The sequence below is a fragment of the Cebus imitator genome, unplaced genomic scaffold, assembly GCF_001604975.1.
Source record: "Cebus imitator isolate Cc_AM_T3 unplaced genomic scaffold, Cebus_imitator-1.0 Scaffold335, whole genome shotgun sequence".
Lineage (NCBI taxonomy): Eukaryota > Metazoa > Chordata > Mammalia > Primates > Cebidae > Cebus > Cebus imitator.
In genome coordinates this window covers 37,864-46,704 of record NW_016107650.1, presented here as the reverse complement: position 1 = coordinate 46,704, position 8,841 = coordinate 37,864, and the positions used below count along the sequence as shown (strand labels likewise).

The window sequence follows — 8,841 nt, the reverse complement described above, 5'->3', positions numbered from 1 at the left end:
ACTGAGCTCATTTAGTTTGTATGGAATTTCCTTTTGCATTTATCATGAGGGTAGGAATCTAACATTTTCCCCAAATGGATAGGATTTTACGTCTCTCAGTTCACTGACCTGTTCATATTTCAAATGCCACAAAGTCTTCCTGCATCCATGAGGCCTCTTTATGGATTTTCAGTTCTGTTCCAGTGACAGGTCTGTCTGTGTTTATTCCATTACTTTGCCTCCCCTGTGGCTTTTTATAGACGTTTGATATCTGATAGGGCAAATATACTCATTTTCAATTTTTTCTTAGCTATTCTCATGAATTTATTGTTTCTGGTGAATTTTAGAATTATTTTGATGAATTTTAAGACAAATCCCATTGAGATTATGGTTAGAATTGGCTGAATTTATAGATGAATATGGAAAATACTCAATTCTCACTAGCAGGTCTTTCCATAAAGGAGGATACTGTTTCTGTTTATTCTGGAGTTGCCTCTCTGTTAATGGTTTTAACGTAGATGCTCACTGTAGCACTGTTTTATTCGAAACACATGTATTAGAAAGATAGAGTAAAGTAGTTGAGGGAAAAGCCTCATATCATCTCTTCCTGTTTTCATTACTCTTTTCACCTTTAATTCTGGGTCTGAAGAGACTTTATCATGATAAATGGTGTATGTATACTCAGGCTCTTGTAACAATTGGCAGTATAGTACGATCTCTTTTTCTTACTGGCATTAATTTAATGATTAAGGACTATTTAATCAAGTTGATAATTGTACTTAACTTTTTTTTTTTTTATCTTTTTAAGATGGGGTTTCACCATGATGGCCAGGCTGTTCTTGAGCTCCTGACCTCAGGTGATCCACCCACCTCAGCCTCCCAAAGTGCTAGGATTACAGGCGGGAGCCACCAGGCAGGTCTAACTCTTATGTTAGATAAGAAGAGTGTTTGTAGTTTCTGAGAGTACACATTAAGATAGTGCCTTTACTCTTGTTTTATTTGAAAAACTCTTTGAGGTAATACATAATTGTTGTGAAAATTTCATAGAATATTGCAGCATATGAAGAAGAAAGTGCTTTTTGAGAAGGTGAGAATTTTGTTTTCCAAACTATCAGTCATTGATGTGCTTCCTTGTTACTTGTGCCATATATTTGTATCATCTGTACTGTTAATTCATAACAGTTTTCTTAAAATTCACTAAAGACATCCAAAAATCCTTAGTGATAAGAGCTGTGAACTTGTACATTGATGTGTATTACATAAATAATGTTGATGTTTTATGGACATTGCTGTATATTAAAAAATATATAACATTGATGCATAGTAAATAATGATTTATTCAAAAGTGTGTATACTTTATGACACACTGGCACAGTGAGTGGAAGTATAAGTTCTGAAATCAAGGTTTCATGGTTTTAAATCCTGATTCTGCTATGTCCTCCCTCAGTGATAGTAGATAATAAACTTAAGCCTCTGCTTTCATTTTATTTGTCAAATGAGGTTAGTGTGCCACCTCCCTTGTAAGGCTATTATAAAATTAAACAGCAGGTGTAGAGTCAGTCAGCACAGCCCTAGTACATAGGTGTTCCACAAATACTATCATTCAATATAATAACTTGTAAATAACCTTGTGACTTCTTCAAAGCTAGTTCTCACACAAGCATCTCATTTGAAAAGTGTTTACATAGTATTCATTGTAAGAATATACTATGATTTATGAAACAGTGTTTTGTAATTACTTTTTGAGCTTCTTTGTAAAAAGAGCAACAAATAACAGGATTGGTTTCTAATATGTATCACCAGATTTCCCTCCCAAAGGACTGTATTAATTTGCTGTTCTGTCAGTTTAGACTTCATGATTTAATTATTTGGTGGGTGCAATAGTGGGTTTAAAAATAATACTTCTTTTTGTTTTAGTTAACACTATTCACTAGCCATTAAGGAACACATTAATTACTATTCTTGTGCAATTTTCTGAGAGGTAGGTATGCCTGCCTCTGTGTGTGGGCGTGTGTGTGTGTGTGTGTGTGTGTGATGCAATTTTGGTGTGTGGTATTAGAAATTGAGAAATTATGGTAATTTTATATTATTTTGGTCAGGATCCGTGGAATATCAGAAGTGTCTCCAATTTGTAGCCGCTGTTTTCAAGTCTATAGGGTCCATGGGAGAAAGATTTGTATTAAAAATTTGCACTGACAAATGGAAAACAAAAGGACTGTGTATTTTATTCTTAACTAGGACTTGGGCAGCAAACTCCAGGGTAGAAAGAAGACTGGAATGAGACCAGCTGGCTTCTGTGGAAATGCTGGTTTTTTTCCGGAATCTAGTTAAGCTTAAATTGTTTCAAACTAAAGCAGGCCATGAGATGAACCCTTTTCATCTCCCCAGTACTCAAACACACTGCGATCTTTCCCCCACATTTCACTCCTTTCTGTCAGTTGCCCCAGGTAATGTAACCAGAGGGAGCGCATTTCCCCTGACTGACTGCTGATCTGGCCTTGGACACTGGCCCTGGCTATCCCTGACAGTGCGGGGTACAGGAGTGAGTGACGACCTTCTCAAACACTTCAGTCACATGGAAGAAGGAGAAGAGTGAGCTCACATCTGTACGCTGACCTTTTAACAGTGACGCTGCCCAGTGACACACAGACCTAGTGTTCTCACATCTGCCTTCTTCCTTCCTGAGAATCAGGAGAAAGAGCAGCTCAGGCTTGATCTCTCACCTCAGAAGACAGCATGTAAAAACTTGCAGCCATTCTCAGAAGCACTGGTTTTCTGTTGGGTTATTGCCTGTGTCAAATGAGCCAGAAAGAGGTGGAGTAACTGACTTGCTGAGAATTGCACACAATCCATGTCCCCCCACCGCACCGCTCCTCAGCTACACATCAGCCTGCAGAGAGTGACTTCTTACTCTTGAGACGTTCTTTCCTCTTGCTTAATGGTTCATGACATGTTCTTCATTTTCCTCCTCTCTCTCTCTTTCTTTTTTTCCTGGCTTATTCTCCTGTATTTGGCCGTTGGATGTTGATGTTCACCCATCAGCCCTAGGCCCTTCTGTCATAGGCCCTTCTGTCATTCTTCTTTGCCTAAGCAGTCACAGCCATGTCCATGGCCTCAGTCATGGGCAAATCCAACATTTTCATCTCTACCCCAACTTCTGCTGTTGAGAGCTCGATCTACTAATACCTAATTGCCTACTGGACAGATCTACTTGGATGTCTAAAAAGTATTCTATATTCAGCATGTCCAAGATTTGTTTGATATTCTTCCTACAAAAATGCTGTTTACTATCTTAACGAAAGGCATCACCGGCTGGGCAGCGGTAGCTTACCTCTGTAATCCCAGCACTTTGGGAGGCCGAGGTGGGTGGATTGCCTGAGGTCAGGAGTTCAAGTCTAGCCTGGCCAACAGGGTGAAACTCTCTCTACTTAAAAAGCACAAAAAATTACCTGGGTCTGGTGGCGGGTGCCTATAATCCCAGCTACTTGGGAGGCTGAGGCAGGAGAATCACTTGAACCCAGGAGGCAGAGGTTGTGGTGAACTGAGATCGTGCCACTGCACTCCAGCCTGGGCAACACAGTGAGACTCCATCTCAAAAAAAAAAAACCATACACACACAAAAAAAATCATTGAGCAGTGCATGTTTTGTTGTAATCAACAAAGTGTAACCCTGTAACGTATATTCAGGTCATTAAATAGACCAATGCCAGCGCTCCTGAAAGCCGTCTCTTAACTTTCCTCTAATCAACTGTATCCTTTCTCCTTCTCGAAAATGTTTCCTCTCTCCTGACTTCAATTAGAATCATTTTCTTACTAAGATCGCACCCAAATTTGGTAGTTTAGTTTTCCCTGCCCTTGGAACTTTATATAAGTGGAACCATTTAGTTTGTTTTCTTTTACTTGGCTGGTTTCACTCAGTGTCATTTTGTGAGATTCACCTGTGCTTTATGGCACTGTAGTTTGTTCATTTGTCATTGTTGAATAATACTATATTAGAAATCAACACAATTGATGTATTCGCGCTCTCTTTTTTTTTTTTTTGGAGACTGGGTTTCAATCTTTTCACGCAGGCTGGAGTGCAATGGTGCTATCTTGGCCCACTGCAACCTCAGCCTTCCGGGTTCAAGCAATTCTCCTGCCTCAGCCTCCTGAATAGCTGGGACTACAGGTGTGCACTACCAGGCCCCGCAAATTATTGTATTTTTAATAGAAATGGGGTTTCACCATGTTGGCCAGGCTGATCTCAAACTCCTGACCTCAGGTGATCCACCTGCCTTGGCCTCCCAAAGTGCAGGGATTACAGACATGAGCCACCATGCCCAGCCATCACTCTCTTTCTGTTGGATATTTGTCTCCGGTTTACAGCAGTTATAAATACTGCTGCTATAAACTTTTTTGTATATCTTCACTTTTAGTTAGTAATGCCAGACTGTTTTCCAAAGTGGTTGCACTAGTTTAGATTCCTACCAGCAATGTGTGAGAATTCTTGCTTATCCACCTCTTTGCCAAGGCTTGGAATTGTCAATCTGTTAAATTTTATTAACCATTCTGGTTGGTACATAATGGTTTTTTTGTGTGTAAGGTATATGTCATATTCAATAAAATATGAAAATGTATAGTCTGAAAGGATATTTTACATAGAAATGTATCCATGTAACCACTACCCACATATAGAATGTTTCCATTGTGCCAGAAGTTCTCTCATGCTCTTTTCCAGACAGAAGCTGCTATTCTATCCACACAGTTTTGACTTCGGCCTCTATACATGCGTTTTGGTTGTTTTTGAACCTCACATAAATGAGCTAAGATTGTATGGCCTCTACTATGTCTGGCTTCTTTTGCCCAGCATGGTTTTTTGCAATTTATCCATCTTGCTGATTACTCTTTTTTTCTTGCTGAGTTCTGTTGTGTGATTATATTACACTTTGTTTATTCATTTTCCTATTGATTGTTTCTAGGTTTTGGATATTATGAATTAAGCTGCTATGAACATTCTTATATGTACTTATTTCTATTGGATATATATCTAGGAGTGGATTTCTGGGTCATGGGGAAGGTGTTTATTAGAAACAACAGAACAGTTTCCCAAAGTGGTTGTACCAATTAACACTCCACTCTGGTTTTAATTTGCATTTCTCTGATTACTAATGAGGTTGAACAGCTTTTTAATATGGGTTTTTTTCTTTTCTTTTTTTTCTTTTTTCTTGGCCATTCGGATGTCTTCTGTTTGAGGAGCTCTTTGAAGTCTTTTCCCTAATTTTCTGGTAGGTGTTTATTGTTTTATTGGTTTGTATAAGGGATAAATGTATTGATCCCCTCCCTCCCTGCCCCGATCTATGTTGCAGCTATCTTTTACTAGCTAGTGGCTAGCCTTTTTATTATCTCTTCACTAACAGAAATATTTTTAATTTTAATCTTTTATTATGGATACATAATAACCATACATATTTATGGGGTAGATGTGGTATTTTGATGTAAGCATACAATGCATAATTATCAGATTACGGTAGGGTACCCCATCACCTGAAGTATTTATCATTTCTTCATGTTAGGAATATTCCAATTCTAATCTATTAGTTATTTTGAAATGTAAAAATAATTACTGTTAACTGTGTTGCCCTATTGTGCTACTGAACACTAGACTTATTCATTCTTTTTAACTGTATTTTTGTACCCATTCTATCCCTCCTTATTTCCCACTTCCCTTTCTGTCCTCTACTCTGTCTACATGGGTTCAGTTTTTTTCCTTTAGCTCCCAAATATAGGTGAGAACATGCAATGTTCGTCTTTCTGTGCCTGGTTATTTTACTTAACATGATGTCCTCCAGTTTTATCTATGTTATTGCAAATGGCAGGATGGCATTCATTTTGATGGCCGAATAGTACTGCATTGTGTATAAGTACCACATTTTCGTTATCCTTTCTTCTATTGATGGATCCTTAAGTTAATTCCATGTGTTGTTGGCTATTGTGAATAGTGCTGCAGTCAGCATGGGAGTGCAGAAATCCCTTCAGTGTACTCATTTCCTTTCTTTTGGGTGTATACCCAGCAGTGGGATTGCTGGATCACACAGCAGTTTTATTTTTAGTTTTTTTGAGGAACCTCCGCATAGCGATTGTAATGATTTACATTTCCAACAACACTGTACAAGGGTTCCTTTTTCCCCACATCCTTGCCATCATCTGCATTGCCTGTCTTTTTGAGAAAAGCCATTTACGCTGAAGTGAGATGATATCTCATTGTAGTTTTGATTTGTATTTCTCTGATTAAAGAAAATTTTAATTTTAATGTAGTTGAACATTTCTGACTTTTCCTTTGTAAATAGGAGTTTTTGTATCCCTGTGTGCAGATAATGTACATTAGTTTTTTGTTATTGCTTTTCACATTTAAATCAACAGTCTCTGGAATTTTTGTGTGTGTGGTGTGAGATGGGGTCAGTTTGTTTTCCTAGATGACACATGATGATGATGATGATGATGTTGATTATGCTTAGTTCCATTTATTGAAAATTCCTTGGACACAAATCAGGTGATCGTGTATACAAGGATTTGCCTGCCTCTTCTATTTGTGGTTTCCTGAGACCATTTCAGAGCAGGCTGTTGGCGTAACACATGATGATTTTTTCTCTCAGACTCATTTTCTCACAAATGTACAATAGGGTTGTCCAGAGGCCACATGAAATGCAGTGTTGCACCAGATTGAATGCAGGAGATAAGAGAACCAAGCTGTCTCCCAAATAAAGGAGATTTCCAAAAACGTCACAGTGCCACTCTTCTCACTCATTTTTTTTCTTGTTTTAGAAAATTAGTTATTTTTCATTAAAGTTTTATTGATGATAGCATATAATAGATTTCTTGTTATTTTTAAATGAATGAATTGTCATTTAAAATTTCCTGTTTTGGCTGGGCATGGTGGCTCATTCCTTTAATCCCAGCACTTTGGGAAGTTAAGGCAGGCACATCACCTGAGGTTACAAGTTCAAGACCAGCCTGGGCAACATGGCGAAACCCTGTCTCTACTAAAAATACAAAATTAGTGGAATGTGGTGGCACATGCTTGTGATCCCAGCTACTCAGGAGGCTGAGGCAGGAGAATTGCTTGAACCTGGGAAGCGGAGGTTGCAGTGAGCCAAGATCATGCCACTACTCTTTAGCCTGGGTGACAGAGCGAGACTCCATCTTAATAAATAATTTCCTGTTTTAATTTCTAATGTGATAAATATAATAGCTATAACCCATGTTAATTAACTAAAGCATTTTAGAATCTCAATACTTTGCAGTAATGTCAAACCAAAAAGTTTGACAGTCACTCGTCTAGTTTTATGTCTTGATATTCAGTGGATAATAATAAATCTTAGTTTGTGTGGCCCTGGGCCCTGTGCATTTCCATATTTTTAGAATCAGCTGTGATGTTCCACAAGAATACCTGTTAGGAATTGATTGGAATTGTGTTGAGTCAGTTTGGAATAATTGAATTTTTTTTGTTGTTGTTGTTGTTACACCTTTGATAATCGGAATTTGAAATGTTTGTACCATTGAATCTTCTGATTCATAAACCTTTTTTCTTCATGTGTTTTGGTCTTTAATTTTTTTTCTCAAAATTGTTATATAATTTTTTGTATAAAGGTTTTGCACATTTTCCAAACAATTTTTGAAGGAAAAAAATTCTACTTACAAGTAAACTGGCCAGGCACAGTGGCTCATGCCTGTAATCCCAGCACTTTGTGAGATAGGCCAAGGTGGGAGGATCACTTGAGCCCAGGAGTTTGAGACCAGTTTGGGCAACACAGTGAGACTGTGTTGTATCTCTGCAGAGAAAAAAGTAAGATGAACAAAAGAAAATGAAAGATACTTCTTAGAAACATAAAACTTGACTGATGCTCATAAAAGAATTGAATAAATGCTAAAACATATTTTGATCTTGAATAGGACAGCTCTCACATTGATAAGATGTCAGTATCCCCTCTAAGTTGCAGTACTTTACATTGTTAGAAAGACACTTTTTCTTTTGTGATTTCTAAAGTGAAGATATGCCTTAAAACTGATGACATCTTCCTGGTACTTTTGGCCATGTGGTAATTATGAAGTTAGGTTTGGAGCATCTTAACCAATTTATTTTACATAACTTTCCTTTCGTTATAAGCACAAGTCAGATGTGATTTGAAAACAGAAGTGTTTACGTATAAAGAAGCTCTTTCAAGTGACATAAAATAACTGTGCATCTTACACTGAAAATGTCTTAAATTTAGTTACAGATGCCAAGCACAGTGGCTCACGCCTATAACCCAGCACTTTGAGAGGCTGAGGTGGGAGGATTACTTGAGACCAGGAGTTATAGACCAGCCTGGGCAGTATAGTGAGATGCCATCTCTGGGGGAAAATACACACACACACACACTTTGTGAACTTAAAGTAATCCCAATTCATAATTCAATAGGCTTTTCAAACTTGAGTCTAAAGTTTATATGAAAGAACAAAAATAAAAATTTTCACAAAAATTATGAAACGCTGTTCATTAAGGGGGTATTAGTGCTGTCAAATATTAAAGTGTATGTTGAAGCCAAACCAATTTGAGCATCCAATCAGTGGCACACAGTTGAGAGCACTCAAGTAGCCTCATTTATAGGAATGTTTTGTGTGGTCAACTGTGGTATATGTGATGAAAATAGTGAATTCTTTAGTAAATAGTATTGGAGGAACTGAGTAGCCATTCGAGAAAAGAGATAACTAGCTTGCTATCTCACTTTTTTTTTTTTTTTAAATATGGAATCTCCTTCTCGGCCAGGCTAGAGTGCAGTGGTGTGATCTCATCTCACTGCAATCTCCACGTCCTGGGTTCAAGCGATTCTTTCGTCTCAGCCT

General features: G+C 37.8%; 1 protein-coding gene across 1 annotated transcript in view; it reads left to right on the top strand.

The window, feature by feature from the left end:
• LOC108287078 overlaps positions 1-8,841 on the top strand; it is a 73,466-nt gene that overhangs the window by 52,429 nt on the left and 12,196 nt on the right. The gene's annotated exons all lie outside the window — the stretch shown is intronic.